The 20,262-nt window shown below is 53.7% G+C and overlaps 1 protein-coding gene across 6 annotated transcripts in view; it reads right to left on the bottom strand.

Annotated features, from left to right (window-relative positions):
• Positions 1–20,262, bottom strand: part of ITPK1 (inositol-tetrakisphosphate 1-kinase) — a 180,310-nt gene that overhangs the window by 53,452 nt on the left and 106,596 nt on the right. The window lies entirely within an intron of this gene.

Raw genomic sequence — 20,262 nt, 5'->3', positions numbered from 1 at the left:
GAGAATGCTGTCCGTTGAGGGGACGAAGGGGCAGAGGCCAGCCAGGTGCCCCCCGACCCAAGGCCCATAGGATGATGATGCCAAGAGGGAAACCGAGCGCTGTCTGCTGGGCTGGGGGAAGTCAACACTTCCCCACTGAGAATGTGAGCCAGATGAGAGGACCGGGGTGAACATCACAGATACCATTTCCTCTGCAGTTCCATTTATGGACAGGAAATGAGCAGGGAGACGCAAGCGTCTGCTCTTATCTAACAGAAAACGCAGGCACAAGTCCCAAGTTCAAATCCTATGTCTACCACTCACCCGAGGTCTGTGAAAAAGAAACCGCAGTTAATCTCTGAGATTCTGTTTCCTGATGTGCAAAATGCACGTTCTGAATAAAACCTATGTCAGGGAGCGGCTGAGGGCAGTTAAGACCCGGACGGGAAAGGAGTTGGTAGGTAGAAAAACAAACAGGATTCTCGTGACTGGACAACGTGTGGCTTCTCGGCAGCAGACCTGACCCAAGGTCTCTGAGCTCATCCTGCCCTGCCCCCTCCAGCAGACTGAGGGGCATGCCAGCCCTGCCCCTGGGGTCAGTCCTTCTGCTGACGCCCAGAGCATCACACAATCCCCTGCCCTGTGGCAGCCCAGGCTCCAGGGTGCACCCCGCCATGGACCGCTCGGGTCCTGGCCGAGCCCACGATGCCAGCTGGCTCCTTACAGGGGAGTGAGAGAGGCACCCAGCACAATTCCTGCCCCCTCAATTCTCAGAGGCAGTGGGCACTCTGGCCCACTCCCCCGAAACACTGCAGGCCCCCTTTTAGAAAGGGGTGATTCATTCTGTAGAGATGCATGCCGAAGTGACTTATGATTAAATATGATGTATGGAATTTGCTTCAAAGTAAGCAGGCACAGGGGACGGTGAGGTAAGGCAGAGGCAAGACAAGAGCGGTCGTAAGCAGTTAACTCGAGGCTGGGTCCTGAGACCCAGCAGTGTGTTAAGGAGTCCACCAAGTATTTTTAAATTCTCTGCAATAACAGAAAATTGGGGGGGGGGGGCATGGAGGGAGGGGGCTAAGTAACCAGATGTACCTTTTCTTCAATCCCACACACCTCTCGTGCCAGAGACACGTTCAAACAGCAACACTGTCTTTCCAGAAGGAGCAAGAGGCAGCGAGCCAGATGGGAAACACAGTGAGAGATTAATTATGGAAAAGATGATAATAAATAAAAATCATCATCATCATAACTTTTCTTTTTTTTTTTTTTTAAGTAAAGGTGATTTTTTTTTTTTAACATTTATTTATTTTTGAGACAGAGAGAGACAGAGCATGAACGGGGGAGGGTCAGAGAGAGAGGGAGACACAGAATCTGAAACAGGCTCCAGGCTCTGAGCTGTCAGCACAGAGCCCGACGCGGGGCTCGAACCCACGGACTGTGAGATCGTGACCTGAGCCGAAGTCGGCTGCTTAACCGACTGAGCCACCCAGGCGCCCCATAACTTTTAAATAATAGCAGCCACCACACACCCAGGACCAGCTACACATACACTGCTGGGAAATATGGTTTTCAAATTTTTTTTTTTTTCAACGTTTATTTATTTTTGGGACAGAGAGAAACAGAGCATGAACGGGCGAGGGGCAGAGAGAGAGGGAGACACAGAATCGGAAACAGGCTCCAGGCTCTGAGCCATCAGCCCAGAGCCCGACGCGGGGCTCGAACTCACAGACCGCGAGATCGTGACCTGGCTGAAGTCGGACGCTTAACCGACTGCGCCACCCAGGCGCCCCGGAAATATGGTTTTCAAACACCATGTCCTTTAATATAAAAATCCTACGAGGTGGGACCCCTGGTGGCACAGTTGGTTGAGTGTCCGACTCTTGATTTCGGCTCAGGTCATGATCTCACGGTCATGGGATTGAGCCCCGCGTCGGACTCCCCACTGGGTATGAATCCTGGATTCTCTCTCTCCCTCTGCCCCTCCTTGGCTTGTATGTACGTGCGCTCTATCTCTCAAAAAAACAACAAAAAAAATTTCCTGTGAGGTGAGAGCTGAAACTATAAAACTCTCAGAAGATTACACTGGTGTGCATCTTCCTGGCCTTGAATCAGACAACAGTTTCTTAGGTATGATACTAAAAATACAATCAGGGGCGCCTGGGTGGCTCAGTCAGTTAAGCGTCCAACCTCGGCTCAGGTTCGTGAGTTCAAGCCCTGCATCGGGCTCTGTGCTGACAGCTCAGAGCTTAGAGCCTGTTTCGGATTCTGTGTCTCCCTCTCCTCTCTGCCCCTCCCCTGTTCTCGCTGTGTGTGTGTGTGTGTGTGTGTGTGTGTGTGTGTGGATGTCTGTCTCAAAAATAAGTAAACATTAAAAAAAAAAATCTAAAAGTACAATCAATCAAGAAAAGAAAAATAAACTGGACATCATCAACATTAGGAGCTTTTGTGAGTCAAAGACACCACCCACCTCAGACCTGGCACACAGGCCTCATCTCATCACACCTGTGACCCAGCCACCGAAAGGCCTCCTGCTGGACCGTGTGTGTGCCTGAGAGCCCAGCCGGGCACTTTCTAACCTCTGGCCTCCATGGCAGGAGTGGGAGATTCAAGCGCAGTGGATGGTTCTAGAAATCTCCCCTGTAGCGGTGGGGAGCTAGGATGGAGGAAGGAGCACCACACAGAGCACTGGGAGCCCCTTCTCCTCTCTCGGCCTCTTCCTCCTCTATAAGGTGAAACCAATCCTGTGAAGAGGTTCCATGCATGGGAGCGGGGGGCTGCTGGACCTGGGGTAGAATCCTGCCTTCCCTACTTGCGACTCTGGGCCTCCATAAGCCTCAGTCCTCATCTGTGAAAGGGCGAGGGTCATAGCCCCTACCTCCTGGGATGTTTTTTTTAAAAACAGGTTTATTGACCGCATACCATGCAGTTTGCCCACTTAAAGTTTACAATCCAATGGCTTCCAATCTGTGACAGAGTTGTGCAACCAAAAGCATAGTTATAAGATATTTTCATCACTTCAAAAAAAAAAAAATCCCATACCTTTTAGCTATCAGCTTCAATTCACCCATTCCCTCCAGCCCCTGGAAACCACTTTTTGCCTCTAGAGACTTGCCTATTCTGGACATTTCTTCTTCTTCTTCTTTTTTTTTAATTTGTTTAAAGACAGAGCACGAGCAGGGGAGGGGGAGAGGGAGAGAGAGAGGGAGAGAGAGAGAGAGAGAGAGAGAGAGAGAGAGAGAGAGAGAGAGAGAAACACAAATCTGAAGCAGGCTCCAGGCTCTGAGCTGTCAGCACAGAACCCGACGTGGGGCTCGAACTTACAGACCATGAGATCACGACCCGAGCCGAAGTTGGACGCTGAACCGACTGAGCCACCCAGGTGCCCCTGGACATTTCTTATAAATGGAATCAATGCAGTCTTTTGTGACTGGCTTCTTTCACTTAGCATAACGTTTTTAGGGTTCACTCATGCTGTAGCACGTGTCACTGCTTCATTGTGTTTGATGGCTGAGCAATATTCCACTGTGTGGATATACCGCCTCTGTTGATCTGTTCATCAGCTAACAGGTATCTGGTTTATTTTCATCTTGTGGCTACTATGAATTAAGCTCCTGTGAACATTTGTACACAGGTTTTTGTGTAGATGAACGTTTTCATGTCTCGGATTATATACCATATAATCTTGGGTTAAGAATACAAAAGATTGCAAAACTTCTCAGTTCCTCAAGCATGGGTATTTTAGGTAGTAATCATAACAATCTGCCATGGCACACAGGGACACCTGGGTGGCTCAGTCAGTTAAGCATTCGAATCTTGATTTTAGCTCAAGTCATGATCTCACAGTTCGTGGGTTTGAGCCCTGCCTCAGGCTCTGTGCTGACAGTGCAGAGCCTGCTTGGGATTCTCTCTCTCAAAATAAATAAATAAATAAATAGATAGATAGATAGATAGATAGATAGATAGATAGATAGATAAATAAATAAATAAAAATTTTTTTTAAGCCCACCATGGTATACTAATAAACCATTTTTCTGGTTTCTAAAAGCTATAATCACACAAAACGCTAGATTTGACTCACAAAGCAATCTCTGTGGTCTATAGAGTAAACATCTGTATTTTTATTCCCATTTTATAGATGAAAACACTGAGCATCTGAGAGGCCAAGTGACTGGCCCAAGGCCACTCAATCAGCTACGGCTTTGTCAGGATTCAAAACCAGCCATTACAGTGTCAAACCCAAGGCCCCTGCAGTGCACCCTGTCACCTCCCCAAACACAAGTTATGTGGCTGAAGTGCTTTAATTCCCAGAAAGTCTAAGGACCCATTTCGAATCTAAGTGCTGGAGAACCTGTGCACACCTCAGTCAAGCAGGCCTAGAACAGGAAAAGAGAGAGCTGAAGCCTGGAGCCAGCAGTGGGAGGACAAGAACGAAGAGCCTTAGAACTGCCCAGACCACCCACCCCCACCCCCCCGTGGACCAAGCAGTCTGGGTCTCTGGGAGGCCGTCTATTTGAACGCTGGCTTCCTGAGTAGTCCTATCTAAGCACTTACAGAGGAAACCTTAAGCAAGCACTGTGGGGACAGCAAGCCCTGCCTGTTCTTCGGGACTCTCAATGTCCAGAACTCTCAATCTCCAGAGAGGTGGGACAGGAAGCAGCATGGTGAATGCTAAGAAGGAGTCACATGCAGGGCCGGGCAAGCTAAGTGCCAGGTTCCCCTGCCAAGCATTCTGCATGTTAACTTGAAGGCCGGAGGGAGAGGCAGAGATGCTTTCTAAGAGGAGAATTTTAGGATTGAAGTCAGTTTTCAGAAAAACCCTGCTGGCCAGGAATGGTGTGGGAAGACTGGGCTGGAAGCCATTCACGGAACAGGGAGTTGAGGGCATCCAACACGTCGGAGAAAGTTCATCTTCTAGTTTGGTAACCAGCCTCCTTCCTTCCAGGGTCCTTGTTCCCCTCCCCCAGGAAGATGTCACACAGGAGGACAGAAGTCCTCACTGAGAGTGGAAAGAGAAAGAAGGGGCAGAACAGGTTGGGCACAGGCAGGGAAGGAGCGGGGAGCCCACGAGTGGCTCTAGGGAGCAGTCCTGCTCTACAGTTTGATCTGGTGGTGGATACAAGGTGTATCTGGTTTGCGAAATCCATCATGCTACTCACTTATACCTACGGTTTTCTGTGTATGTATTATACTTCACCTTATTAAAAAAAAGGGGGGGGGGGAGAACGAAAGCACTGAACTAAGCAGGGAAGCAAGGACCTGCTCCCTGCTCTCAGTATAGCCTGCCTTGTCTTCACCTTCTCTGGGACTCCAGCCTTCTACGTGGAGCAGATCAAGGATGGGAAATGGGGCACAATTCCACCACACCTCCCCAGGGCCACGGCAGCCATCACCACGGATCACGGCAGCGATCAGCTGGGGATCACAGCACGTGGGATTCAGAATCCTGATCATCACTTGGTTCCAGAAGTTAGATAAGCACGGGCACTGAGGGCGAATCCCACGTGCCATGCACAGAACAAGCTCTCCAGGCTGATTCCATGAGTCAGGGTTGGCATGTTTTAATTAGTGCTTAGTCACCAAACGAATGCTGGGGAAGACCTGCGGCCGGTGGAAATTACTCACAGGGGTTTTTATGGGAAAGAGGTAACCCTGGGCTTACTCAACATAATCTCACTCCTTCTGACTCTTCCTGATAGCACAACCCACACCCAGACCTTCCAGCTGATGACCACAAAGGCTGCCCTTTGAACTAGCTCCTTCCACACCAAGTGCTGGATGAAAGCGAGGAAGCTTCCAGTTCCTAAAGTCTTTTTTAAAATTTTTTTTTTCAACGTTTATTTATTTTTGGGACAGAGAGAGACAGAGCATGAACGGGGGAGGGGCAGAGAGAGAGGGAGACACAGAATCGGAAACAGGCTCCAGGCTCTGAGCCATCAGCCCAGAGCCCGACGCGGGGCTCGAACTCACGGACCGCGAGATCGTGACCTGGCTGAAGTCGGACGCTTAACCGACTGTGCCACCCAGGCGCCCCTCCAGTTCCTAAAGTCTTAACACCAAGATGGAGGTCCCGGCAAGATGTTAGAATGAGTTATTATTAATAACTACGGTAATGATAGTGATGATAGCAGCTAACTTTTCCTGCATGCCCACCAAGTAGTGGATAGCGTTCTACACACTTTCAGGATCCGACACATTTATTCCTTACAACCAGCCTACGCACTAGGTCCTATTAACAGCCCCATTGGACAGACAGAAACAAAGACTCAGAGCACCTCAGTACCTGGCCCAGGCTCTCCGAGTAAGGAAGCAGCCACGATGGCATCTGAATCCAGGCCATCTGGTTCCAGAGCCCTCTAGTTGGCTCGGGGAGGCCTGGCCAAAGGAAAAGCATCTAAATTTTAGCCATGGCCAGGATTTCTCATGTGTGTTCTTATAAAATTTATGTTAAAAAAAGAAAAGTATGTCTTTCTCGTGTGTTGTCAACCCAAGCCTCGGCTGTGAGCCTGGTGGCACAGCCTGTGAGATCAAGCACGCGGCCTCTGGTGCGAGGACAAGGTAAAGCACCCAAGAAAAAATGGCAATAGAGTTTGCAAGTTCCTTTGCCAGAGGAAGAGTCACAGACGGTCAGACCTCGCACAAGACCTAAGGGCCCCTTAGTCAGCCCGTATTTCCAGAAAGGAGAAAGAAGTAGAAACAAGCCCAAGGGCACACAGCGAAGCAGCAGAGATGAGCCCACAACCCCATGTGCTCCTCCTGGCACCCCAGGGTCCACCCTGGTTCACTCTGCTCCCAAAGGCCCCAAGGGGCCAACACGTTGGGCCAGAGTCTCTGCTTCTATTCCTGAGCCTGGATCAAGACAAACTAACAACAGCCACAAGACAGCCACCTCTCAGGAGAATAAGCAAATGATCGGGCCAGATGCCGGAGTCCACAAAGGCCTCTGGGATGAAGATCCATGCAGCACCAAGGGAAGGACACGTGCAGGATTCTCAGGGCCAGCACGTGCGTCTCCGGATGCACAGGATGCCTGCGGTGAAGGCGGGGGATCCCCGGAGGGAGGACAAACAGATACAACGGTGTCATGAGCAATCACACCATCAAAGGCACAGTACGCTTCTGCAGAAAGTGAACCCCATTCCCGGGAGACTAGCTCCACAGGAGGATGAGGTCATGAGCCGTGCTGAGCAAAGCTTTCTGGGGAGGACAGCTAACGAATCCTCTGCGCAGACTACTGAAGCCATGAAATCAACCGCTGTTCACGGACGTGAAATCATCTGAAGCCAGGGCCAAATGTCCCCCAGGCGAAGCCTTCCCGGCACCACCCAGAATACATGCCTGTTCATTACACCTTACAGAAAATCACATACCACAGACAGTCCTGAGGAATCCACGCTAGACCCAAGTGCCTGGATGCATCAGACTGTGCCAGGCAGCCAACCATGGCCCTAGCCAGACCAAAGCACCCACGGCTGTTCAAGAATCACAAGCCAGGGGTCTGAAGAGGTAGCCAGGGCTGGCATGGGGCTGGGGCTGGGGCTGGAGATTCGTGCAGCTGAACCTTGGGAGTAGGCTCCCAGAGGCCAAGAGAAGGTTGTGGCAGCACCTGGTCCATACCAGGGACAGAACTGCCAAGTCCTGCCACACACGGTGCCATTCACAGTCTACCACTGAGCTGTGCAGTACACACACCATGTAACAGTCCCTGACCATCAGTCGAGGCTTTTTTGCCTTCCAGTCACTGGCTGACCATCTCTTTCAGCCCAGCTGCACCTGGGTGATCCCGATTCCAACACAAAGGACCCTAAGACACTGTGAAAATTAAGGTAGAGGCAGAATTAAGAAATTGGCTTCAGGGCGCCTGGGTGGCTCAGTTGGTTGAGCGTCCGACTTCGGCTCAGGTCATGATCTCACTGTCCGTGAGTTCGAGCCCCGCGTCGGGCTCTGTGCTGACTGCTCGGAGCCTGGAGCCTGTTTCAGATTCTGTGTCTCCCTCTCTCTCTGACCCTCCCCCGTTCATGCTCTGTCTCTCTCTGTCTCAAAAATAAAATAAACGTTAAAAAAAAATTTTTTTAAATAAAAAAAAAGAAATTGGCTTCAAGTCCTAAGACTGCCATTAACTTTATGCATACTTCTGAAAGCCACCTAAGTCACTTGTATCTTAGTTTTCCCATCTACAAAACCAGTAGGTTGCAATGATGCATTTATATCCTTTCTGACTTTCCAGTCCTAGGATTCTTTGATACTTTGAAGTGATAAGTGAACAAAAAAAGCTCTTTGGGTCCTAGAGCCCAGGGCCTGCTGCCCTCAAGCAAGTACACAGTGTAAGAACTACACAGAACCCAGTCTTGTTAGGACAGTGACACACATTCCCACAACAGTAGAGGGAAGGACAGGAACACGAATGGCGGATAGCCAATGGCTCCACGTCAGGGACAGACATCAGTTCGCTAGCTTGAGCGAGACCACACGTACCGGGACTGCCTTTCTGTGCAGTGACTAAGATAACTCTCCATTCCTTACAGACCCAGCCCTGGTATGTAGAGGGCACCTCCTCACCCGCTACGTCTCTGACTTTTCTAAAATGGCTCCTTGGGGAGAGCTGGCCTTCCACGCCCACAGACACCTTGGTCTTAATCAGCCCTCATTTGTATTCTGGGGAGCTCGCCAGTGTCTGAGAACTCAGCCTGAGGCCTCCCAGAGAACACGAGGCCAGGAAGAGACGGAGCTCCTGAGGAGAGAGAGAGAGAGACAGAGAGAGAGAGAGAGAGAGAGAGAGAGTGCGTGCGCGCACATCGGGGTGGGGGGCACCTCTGCAGCTACAGGGCAGTCGCATTCCGCCCACCCTCACTGGGGGCTCCCCTAAGTGCGGAGAGATGTAAAGGCAACTGGTGAGGACAGAGTAGGGAAGCACTGCCATATGGGAATATGCAGGGATGCGGGTCACGGCACTCATCTGGCCGTGGGGTGGGGGTGGGGGGGGAGGGAATAGACAGGGTTTCCGGAGGCCAGTGCTGCTGGAGGCATAAGGGTCACTGGCATGGGCCACAAGGAGAAAAGGCATTCCAGGCAGAGGGGACAGCAAACGCAAAGGCACGGGGTGAGGGAGACCAGCATGGCTGGGCAGACATAGGTCTCAAAGGGGAGGTTATGTAAGGCAGAGAGCAGGACAGACAGCTGGAGATACACCAGCCAGGGAGTCTGGATGTGATCCTAAAGCAACAGGGTCCTGTGCCGGGGAGTGGTGGGGCCAGCTTTGAGTTCTGCAGTGACCAGTCTATCGGCACGTGAGGCCCAGGGGCCGAACTTGGAAGGGATGGGCCTGAGCAGTGTGTCCAACACAGCCGGCATTAGGGACATGTGTGCCAGACTCAGCCGTGCAGGAAGGACGGAGCTACTGCCTGACCTCTGGCATGATTTGACAGAGCCGGTGAGAGGAAAATGATGCCCTCTGCCCCTTAGCATACTTGCTCTCCAGACCCGTTATTTAAACCTGTGAGCTCAGCCTGGGGTGTTCAGGCCCTCACGGCACAGAGAGTTCTGGAGAGAAAGGCGAGGTATGAACACAGGAGCACCAGACAGAAGCGAGGTGGCCTGGGGTCAAGGTCCAGACAGGCTGCGTGAGCCTGGCACAGACACTGCCCTTGCCAGGGCCCTGAGTGCCAGTGGCAAACACAACGGGATAGGGGTACGGTGAGGGTCTGGCACCCCCTGATATTCCAGAACTCTATGCCAAATTAAACCAATGAGAAGCATTTCCAAAAGTGGGGAGGGGGGCAGGACACAGACCAGCTCTAGGTTGGTGGGAATGTAAACTGGTACAACCTTATGGGAAGACACTGGGCACCAGCCGAAATTAAGAACACACAACCTTGGCATTTCCATTCCCAGGTATTCATCCCACGGAACTCCCCACGTGTGCACGCAGATTTGCGTACAGATTATTTCATCACTATGGCTTGTTCCTGAAACATCAGTGGGGAGCTGGTTAAGAAAAGGACTTAAAGCAATACCATGCAGCCATTAAACAGAACGAGGCAGCCTGAAGGGCTGATGTGAAGTCATTTCCAAGATCTAGTGTCAGAACAATGGCTTTGTGTGGGGAAGGGAAGACCATCTTTGTTCAGACACACGGGAGCCCCTGAAAAGGTTCAAGGCTGTGGGGAGCCGACTGTGGCTGCGCCTAAGATGGGAAGGGGCCGACTGGGCAGCAGAGGTGGGAGGAGACGGTCAGGACCACTGAGAGCCACACCTAAGGAATCCACCAGAATCACAGTCCGTGAGATGACTGGAAAGGTTCACTGGCCCAGGCTGGGCACGAGGTGGGAGAAACACTGGGGCATTTGGGAGGGGCAGACAAAGCTCCCATGGAGCAGAGGGCCAGCAAGGGCCACCCTCGCACCCGTCCCTGCTGACGAACAGCACAAGGGGTTCAGGAGGGACAAGGAGAGGTCGGAGCAGCCAGGACCCTGTCCCCACAGTGAGCTGTACAGACTCATACCGCTGATGGGACATCAGACCCTTTCCAGATGAGGGGAGGGGAGGTGCTGTGAGAGGGCCTGAGCGCCCCACAGACCACGGGTTCTCCTGGGCGTGTGGCTCTGCACGCTAGCCTCGGTGTCCCCGCCTGTGGCCTCCAAGTCACGTGCCCCCCAAAGCCAGATGTCCCCCACGACTGTCTGTCCATCTGGGTCATCTTCCCAGACAATCTAATGTCATGTGCCTCACTCGGCCACCTGGCGAGCAGCGTGAGCACGACAGTGTGGTCCCCACGGGTGAGAAACTGTTGTTCGCAGTGCTGACAGAAAAGCCTATGGAGAAATTAGCTCCCGCCAAAACATCACCCCAAATGCTGAGGAAGAAAGGGCTGGAAGTAAACAGAAGGCTATTATTTGAGACGGCAAATGCCTTCTCCCCGCCGTTCCCAGGCCCCCATGGAAAACAATCCCTCCCTTTCTATCCCCAGACTTCAGCACCAAACTTATACATGTTCTCCATCTTCTGTCAGCAGAGGCTGGCACAGTGCCTGGCCAGGCTGTTCACCCTGACGAATGTCACATGTTCTGTCACAGCGCCTACGACCTGGGAAAGGGGCCTGCAGGGCTGGGTGCTGGTCAGAAGGCACCCCTCCCAGGCTGACGCTAAACCAGGAGAGACTAGCATTTCCATTAAGGGATCGCTGTGGGGGCCACAGGGGGGTCCCAGCAGTCACCTGACCCCACAGTCAGAGCTGGCAGCTGAGCAAAGTGAGGACCAGAAGGGGCTGCCCGGTCCCGGGTCACGCAGCAGCTGCCGCACTCCTCAAGCACCTGTCTTAAGCCCCGTGCGCCCCCTCCACGCACGCAGGCCCACATGCCCACCTGCTCCCCACGCGCATCCCCACACACCCACCCACGCCCGTCCCCACAATGCTCAGGTGAGGCTATGGAGCCACCCTGCCCTCGGGCCACTTCCCAGGATCCAGGCCACAGGGCTGCTTGGCCTGCCCTACACGCCACCCTCCCCCAGCCCTGCAGCCAGAGCTGAACTCTCAGTTCCCAGAACAAGCCAAGGCCTCCCCGATGCCCACGGGCTCCCCTGCGCTTTGCTGGGGGGTGCCAGCGTTAGTCGCAGAACTCGGGGTGCCCACACTGCTGTTGGTGGGGGTAGAGGAGTCGTGTGGAACCAGTGCAGGGTTTGCAGCACGCTGCTGAACTCTGGGAACGCCAAGGGCCACTCTAGCCAGAAGTGCCTGGGCCCCCACCTCTATGCTCAGCTGCCCCAGCCTCCCCGCCTCCAGTACAGGCCCCAGCCGCACAGGACAGGGAGCCACTGCTGCCACACCACACCCCGTGGCAGTGACCCTGGGGCCGCAGACCACTGACTTCCCAGTGTCCTTTTCGGCCCTGCTCTAACCAGCAGGCAATGGGTATGCTCGCTTTGTATGCTCTTCCCCTGGGCAAGTGCTTCAGCCTCAACGGCTTATTCAGTGTCCTCTGCGCCTGTCCTGCCAAAAAGCCTGGTAGACGCGCCACCCCCCGGCCTGCTCCACGATCACCCCTCAGTCAAAAGGCCTTAAATTTCGACCTCAGTCCCAGTTGTCAACTCCTCAGAGAGGCTGCAGGATGAAGTGGCAAGAACTTCCCTGTTAGACAAGCCTTGAGTTTCCTCCTTCCTAGAACTTCCCATAATTGGAGATTGTGTTCCTTTTTCCTGTTTGCTTGTGTTTTGTTTGCATTCCCCGTCCCCACACCCTGCACACACACACACAGATAAACCTCTGTGGGGGCAGGGGCCCAGTCCACCTCATCTGTTTTATTGATCACGGTACCTGCAACTTCTTTGAGGATTTCTGGCACACAGGAAGTGCTCAATTAAGACTCGTTGAATGAATGACATTAACAGATTTTAAATGACTGATCTTAGAGATCAATGAACAGGCTGAGAGGCGCAGGCCGGGCCAGGGGCTAGAAGCAAGGGGCTGTGGGCGGTGGGAAGCCTAAGACAGTGGGCATGGACCCCACCAGCATGAGCTGTGCAGGGAGGGGCTCAGAGAAGGAGGGTCCTCATGCCTCGGAGGACCGAGGTCAGCAGAGGCCGGCTTGGCTGGTGAGAAGCTTTGTGATTTACCAAAGGTGAAGGAAACCACAACGGCTTAACCGTGAGCATACAGCATACCCTAACCCTAACCCTAACCCTAACCCTAAGAGCATACGGGGAACGTGGAAGCCAAGTCAGGAAGTCATGGCCCCAAAACAGGCCAGGAGGAGAATGGAAGAAGGCGAGGTTTCTGCTACAGGTGTTACCAAAGGAAGAATCCGCGAAGACTTCAGACCTCCTGGCCTGAAGAGTCCAATCTCCAAAACTCAGATACTGTATCCAATGAGGGCTCAGTATCCACGCTTTTAAATCAGAAGGGCTTCACTTACCCACCGGAACTCTCACAGCTGCTGAGCTCCCAGAAAGGCAGGGGTCTCGACCCGGGGGCGAGCCTGCCCCCAGGAGACACGCAGCAGTGTCCGGAGACAGTTTTGGCTGTCACAATTGAGGGTGGCGCTCCTGGCACTTAGTGGGTGGGGCCCAGGGATGCTGCTGGACACCCCACGGTGCACAGGATGGCCCCACAGTACAGAATCATCCAGCCTAACAAGTCAACAGTGCCGAGGCGAAGGAACCCTGAAACTACGTGCATAAAAGTTCCTTCGTCAACCCTGGAAAAATTTATTATTAATAAACGTTAGTATTTCTGAAACCCAATGCACCTCAAACCCTGACTGCCTCCCTCCCCCGCCTCGCCTCGCCGCCCCCCCCCCCCCCCCCCACGGCCAGTGTGCTGGGTCAGAGCTCAGGCTCCCAGGGCAGCTGGCCCCTCCCACTGTACCGCCTGGTGCTGTACAAAGTCCTGCTCTGCTTGGGGCTGGTAACAGGGTCATAAAGTCGTGGGTCTGCCTGGGGGACCGGTCTTCCTCTCCACACAGGAAAGGCCCTGCACACAGCTAATGGCACTAAATGGCACCAACCTCCCCTGGGGAGAAAGAATGATTCACCGTCACCGCCTGATCTGGGCGCACAATGGGCAGATTGTGTGGCCATCTCCACCACGGCGGGGGGTGGGGAGGGTGGCCTTGTAACCCAGGGCAGGAGTCATGACGAGACTGACTTCATGGCCACCTCAGGACAGGATCTGTCCTCTGAGGCCAGGGTCACCAACTATGCCCAGTTCTGCCTGCCCTGGCATCTGCTGGTTAACGTTTATCACTGTGCAGCACCAGCTGGGTCGGAGGCAATCCCAGACGGTGGTGACCTCTTCCACCTGCATCACTGGCCCTCACACCCCAAAGCCATTCTGAGGCCTATCTGAAAGAGCATGAGCTATGATCCTGGCTCCCTCGTGTTTGGACTAAGCAACCCGGGGCGAGTACCTTAACTTCCTCGGGCCTGTATCCTTACCTGGAAAAGGGGGAAGTAATTCTATTCTCCCAGGCACTGACAGAAGCACAAAGGGGATAAGAGATGTGGAGCGCCCCGGGCACCGAAGGCCAGCTGGGACCTGCTCGGGAAGCGGTAGCCTCTCGCAGGGCTCCACGGTGGCCGCCCAGATCCTTTGCTGGCGCCCAGGGTTCCGATTCTGACACCACCAGCCAGGAGGCCACAGGCCACTAAGCGCTGCTTCCAAACTGACAGAAACTCACTTAATTTACGTCGGGTTTAGGTATCATCTCCCTAATCAGGTTAGAAGGCCTGGAACAACAGAATCTGGTTTCTTCTGCTTCCCCTCCATCCCTCCAGCTTGCGGCACAGAGCCCCAGGCTGGTGGCCCACCCAGTAAACATCTGAAGTTGGAAGGGTTTGATCCAGCGTGGCTGAGAAATCATTTCTGAGCCCTAGGGGTCGGGGGCAGCGCAGAGCTCCGGTCTCGGAGGTGATCACAGCTGCTCACGGCAGCCACCTTTGGAAGTGGCCGCCGCAGCTTTCAATGTCCCCACCCTACGGTGCCATCCCAGCACGTTCCCTGGACGGCAGGTGGGGCGACCGGGGAGGGGTGGAGCCGGGCATGTCCCCTGACCACCACCGGGCCCTGCCTTTAGTTGAAGTCAGCTCATTTCACAGAGAACACCTCCAATCTGGGGACATTTTCATAATCACTGCCTCACTGACTACAATCGTGACTGAGGACTCCTAGGTCAGCTGTGACGCGTAGCTACTGTCCATGTGGTGGTGGTTGTGGTGGCAGCAATAATAATAATAGTAATAACAGGCTGGCATGATGGAAGGGTCACTCAGTGCTACACCTGTCATCATGCCCCAGGCACTACTGGTAAGGAAGAGCGGGGGACCACATGTACACGCGTGCACACGCTCGGAGCAGGCGCCGCTCCAAGGGCACTGCGCCTGTCAGTTGTTCAAGCCTCACAGCAACTGCCACGTTTAAGCCTCAGAAGGAAAGCGCACGGTGGGACTGCTGGATTACTGTCACCGCAGACGGCTCCCTGGCCCGCAAGCAGATCATAAGTGCCTGACTCCCTGCGGTCAGTCATGGCCACGAGAATCAATGAGTCCACGGCACGCGTCACCCTGGGGCAGAAGCTATGAGCCAGAGCGCGCTTTGCGGATTTCTCTTCCTTCTGCCGTGAGGACCGGTCTGCTGCCGCTCTGTCACCCCAGCTCTCAGGCGTGCAGAGCTCAGCCGGCCCTCTGACGACGTGGGCCCCAGGGTAGGAACAAGCCTGCGCTGAGTTGCAGGACCCGCCTGTTACTGCGGTGCGGCCAAGCCTGTCTGGACAGACCGGAGCAGGAAGGGCCTTGGAAGCCATCTCCTCCAACGTCCGAGAAAACTGGACTCTGCAGCTAGACTGGGAGGCAGTGGCAGATCACACATGGGCCCCAGCAGAGGCCCCTGCCTGGCCTCCGAGGCCGTCAAGCCCACGTGGCCAGTGCTCTGAGCGCTGGCCACGGTCAACACACTCGGTCCTCCCGCAGCCCCGGGAGGCAGGGACTAGGACTGCCCCTATTTTACAGATAAGGGAACTGAAGCACAGGGGAACTTAAAAGACATTCCCAAGGCCAACCAGCAGGAAGCGGTGGGGAGAGCTCTGAACCCAGGCAACGGACTCCCGTGTCGGTGTTCCAAACCGTTCTGCTCTGGGGGATAATAACAGGCCAGAGGAAGAAAAAGGCAAATCTGTGGGCTCCAGACATCTATGCACGAAGTGTACGAAGGGCTCCAGGAAAGGTATACAAATGACCAACGAGCACACGGAAAGATGCCTGACAGCATCGGCCATCATCAGGGAGATTTAAATCAAAACCACAAGATATTTAAGTCAAATTTAAATCAAAACCATTTCACCCCCGCTAGGATGGCTAAAGTCAGAGCTGGGTAAGTGCTGGTGAGGATGTAGAGAAAGCAAAACCCTTCTGCGCTGCTGGTGGGCATGTAAAACAGTGCGCCTCTAGGAAAAACAGTCTGGTGGCTCCTGGATCGAGTAAACAGTTGCCACGTGGCCCAGCCATCCCCCTCCTGGGCGTATATTACCAGAAGGAATGAGAATGTGTACATACAAGCTTACGGCAGTGGTATTCTTAATAGCCAGAAGATGGAAACCCGTCACCTGATACCTGGATACACGACGTGGTGTATCCAAGTGGAAGCTTGCAGCCATCAAAAGGAAGGAAGCACCATTTCGCACCACGACAGGGATGAACCTCGAAAACGTCATGCTAAATGAAAGAAGCAGTCACATGCGGTCCAGTGCTCTGTGATTCCGTTCCTATGAAAGTCCAGAATAGGGAAATCTACAAAGACAGAAAGTGGTGGCTACTCAGGGCCGGGAGGGGAGGTGACGGTTAAAGATTTGGGGTTTCTTTCCAGGGTGAGGAAAATGTCCTAAAATGGGCTGCACAGATCTATGAATACACTAAAACCCATCGATGATACACTTTAAGTGAGTGAATGGAATGGCATGTGAGTTCTATCTCAATAAACCGGTTTTTCAAGATGAGGGGTGGGGGGTGGGGAGCCGAGCTACTGAGAGTTGATTCAAAAGGCTGGTTCCTTTCAGGTAAAACAATCATTAAAAAAAACCAACTGTGCAAAGCGTGCCTTCTCTGCCTGCAACCAGGAGGCGAGGAAAGAGCTCCCTTCCCAGATCCATTTCATACAATCAAAGGGCTGCCGGGGACCTGAGAGGGGAGTGGGGCATTGCCCCTCATGGGCCTGTCGTGGGCCTGTGGTAGGGGCGCTCAGAGGATCACAGGGGCCCTGGGATGAGGATGGGGCAGTGATGAGCCCCCAGGGGCATGAGCTCTCTCTTCTTCACTGCAGAAACTGCCAGGCTCCAATGACTATGGTGTTCTCACTACTCAGAGTTCATCTTGCCTTGGCAATTTCCCCCTCCTAAGCAGGCCCTCTCTCATTCCAGTGAAATCTGATCTTCTCACTCTAACCCCCCCCCCCCACCGGCCTGCAGGATAAAGTCCAAGCTCCCCAGCCTGTTCCTCCTGCAGCTCCCCACACTCCAAGGCTTCCCCAGGCGCAGCCACCAGGCAGCACGATCTGCCTCATGAGCCCTCCCTGTGTCCCATTCCCAGCTGCCCCCTGGAGCCATGTGCTCCTTTCTCTGACCCACCAGGATGCCCTGCACGAAGCAAGCACCACAAAGCCAGCACCACAAAGCTCCTTCACTGCACAAATACACAGGCACAATTCCTACCCGGTGAGCTCGGAGCAGATGCAATCCCCGCCCCTGCAGCTAATAATCCCCAGAGGGACAGACAGTAGGGACTGATAAAGCATGATGTGCTTCCAAAGTGAGGGAAGGAAAACCATAAAACTATGAGGGCCTGGGATGGCGGATATGTCCTTGGTGAGATAATCAGGGAGGTATCCCTAAGGAAGGGGCACCTGAGCTGAGAGCTGGGAGCGAAGAAGGAATTTCAAGCACAAGAACAGCTTGTGCAAAGGCACTGAGGTGGCCAAGAGCTCAGAGCTTGAGGGGCAGGTGGGACAAGATGAAGATGCGGAGAGAGGCAACGGCCAGATCACACAGGCCTCGTGGGCCTTGTTAAAAACTGAAGTCTTTGTTACGGCTGCAAAGAGACGGTACATGGTTAGACACCAGGACGTGATCAGATCTGGCTTTGCCCTAACTCATCACTCTGGCAGCTGTGAGGACAGCTCCTGGGTTCCTGCTCAGCCTCCCCGCGGGGCTCGGCCTCGCGTGGAAGGCGCTCGGCAAACAGCGTGTCGCACAAAGAACAGCTCCGGTATTCAGACTAGGGGTTCCGGGACTATCTGTGGAACACTTCACAATCTCCCAGCCTAATCAAGACAGGAGAAGAGAAGAGGTGTCAGTTTAAACTCAAACCTCGTTTTTCCAAGCTCATTCAGGGAAAGGCCCAGGATGATCCTCCTAGAAAGCTCCACATGCCCCACAGAACACAATCACTGTAACCCTTCTGGGCAATTCTGGGGCTGGAAGGGGCAGCAGAAGGTCTGCCCCCAGCCCCTGTCCCGCCAGGTTGCCCTGGATGCCACAGTGAGAAGAAGGTTCTCCAAGCATCCCTGAGGAAATAGCTTCAGAGGCCAGGGCTCCCCTGAGCATGGGGACAAGGACCCTCCCACCACCGCAGCCCCACTTGCCAAAATGGGCAGGGCCCTCAAGGTCTGTGCACTGATACATGAATCTCGGGCAGAGAGACAGCAGCACCAGGCTGCTGGCTCCACATGAACCCTGGTGCAGAAAAACAACTGAATCATCCTGATAATTCTCCAAGCAAAGCTCTCTTGGGGCCAATATTAAAAAAAAAAAAAAAAAAAAGACTTAAGTAGTAGTTTCTATGGCAACCAGCTTTAGTGATCCGCAGTGAACCCCAGGCCCACACCCTCCAACCTGTCCTCAAAGGCAGCCAGGAAAAAAGCATAACCTCTCAGCTCTGAGAATGCCTTTCTATCCCAGGCTAAAGGCCTCATGGCAGCATCCCGGGAGCAGAATGCTATAGTGCTGGGCAGAACACCTCAGACCCTCCTCTTCCTCGACTCACTTCTCCTGCCCTCAAGTATTGCATCTGGAGAAGGCCCTTCAAGACAAGCCCCTTCTGGGGCAAACCATTACACTCTGTTTTCTTATTCACAACAAACTGCAGAAAGGCCAGCTTTGCAAACCCAAGCCCTGGGTTCTGCTTCCCCGCTACTGACCCTATGGCCCTTACCCACCCAAGCCAACAACATCTCCTTGTTAAAGTCCAGCATATATATTAAAACAAGAATCTGAAAACAAGGGACGTGACCAAGGTCAAGCGCCAGTTTATCGGGTCTGGCTCTGAATCCCATAGCAGAAGCGGGTGACCAGGTCAGCGCTGACAGTGACTTGATGGCAGGAGGGAGGCTGGAGTGTAGCCGACTGGGCCTCTCCCCTGGCCCTCACCCGGCGTCCCTTGGTCCTTCTCTTCACCAGCCCCTGCCTGTCCCCTCTCTTCCTGGGGCCTCTGGAAAGCCCAGCCTGTCACCCTTTTCCCTAAAGGATTGTTCTCTTCACAAAGGAGGAAACGTCCTGGCCTTATCAGATATCCGGCTTCATGCTCGAGCACAGAGCACAGGGAAAATTTATCCCCAAAATACCAAGGCTGGAAGGTTATACTGAGGTCACCTCAGTCATCTGAGGGCTGGCCGAGTGTGTGTGCCCTGGCTGGGACAGGCTCCAGGGAATCCAGTCAAGACTTCCCTGGGAAATGCACCCGGTGGCTGAAACCTCGAAGCCACACGTCCCCACATCCCACCCCCTCCCCCACCCCTGCGGAACTTTCTCTTCTACCAAGAATACAACACAGGGGACCCAGTTCTCCTTCATGGTTTAGCCATCTCCTGCCCGGGATTGTGGGCTGTGCATGTGTTTATGGGAAGTGAGGGATGGGGATCCCCCTATGGGAGGTTGGTCAGGGCACTGAGGCAGGCTGGGGGCTACACCCTTGATCTAGGAGGACAGCAGGAATGTAACAGTGGTGGTCGTACTCAAGTCTGAGAGGCAGAAGCAGCTCCTTTATGCACACGGACGTTTACTTCTCACAGCAACCTGTCCATCCTAAGGAGCAGGAACTAGCAGCATCCCCATTTTACAGAAGAGGAAACTAAGGCTCAGGGAAGTCACGTCATCAAAATGGCAGTTGACCTTCTACTAAGCACCTGCTGGGGCCCGAGCAGTGTCAGGTACTCCAGCCAACATCATACAAAGTTTTCCTGATCCTAAAACCATTGTATAGATAAGAACACAGAGTCTCAGCAAGGTCACGGAGGAGCCCGAATGCGCCTTTCCCACGGCCTCCAGCCCTATGAAAGCAAGAGGGACTTCAGGTGGTCGGCAAGGCAAAGGCCCTGATGGACACGACATGGGGGAAGCACCCCCTCCCCCCAGCATAGGGGCCACCGGCAGGCCACACCTGCTTCTGGGCTGCTTGCACACAGGATGTGGGGATCTGTGGCCAAGCTGGCCAAGGAGTGGGTGAGAGTCACAGGGAGGCAAGTAGGGCCCTGGACACATGGAGGAAAGAAAATGCTGTCAGCAGGAGGGCTACCGTGTGGTGAGGAGACTAAGGAGAGTCCCCTTTGTCCTGACAGAGAAAGACAGGACGTCACATCTCCAATTATCACACACTGACAAGTGCTCGCTCAAGCATCCCCTCCCGCTAGGAAGGCCCTCCATTCTGGCCGCATTTTCACTGATAATATGACTTTGTTTTTCGTAACCCTTGAGCTGCTTTCCAGAGGAATGAATCACGGTCTTGTCCACGACAGAGAAAACCCAGGGC

The sequence above is a fragment of the Puma concolor genome, chromosome B3 (assembly GCF_028749965.1).
Source record: "Puma concolor isolate L17-30 chromosome B3, mPumCon1.1.hap2, whole genome shotgun sequence".
Lineage (NCBI taxonomy): Eukaryota > Metazoa > Chordata > Mammalia > Carnivora > Felidae > Puma > Puma concolor.
The sequence above is the reverse complement of the archived record's forward strand: the minus strand, read 5'-3'. Positions and strand labels throughout refer to the sequence as shown.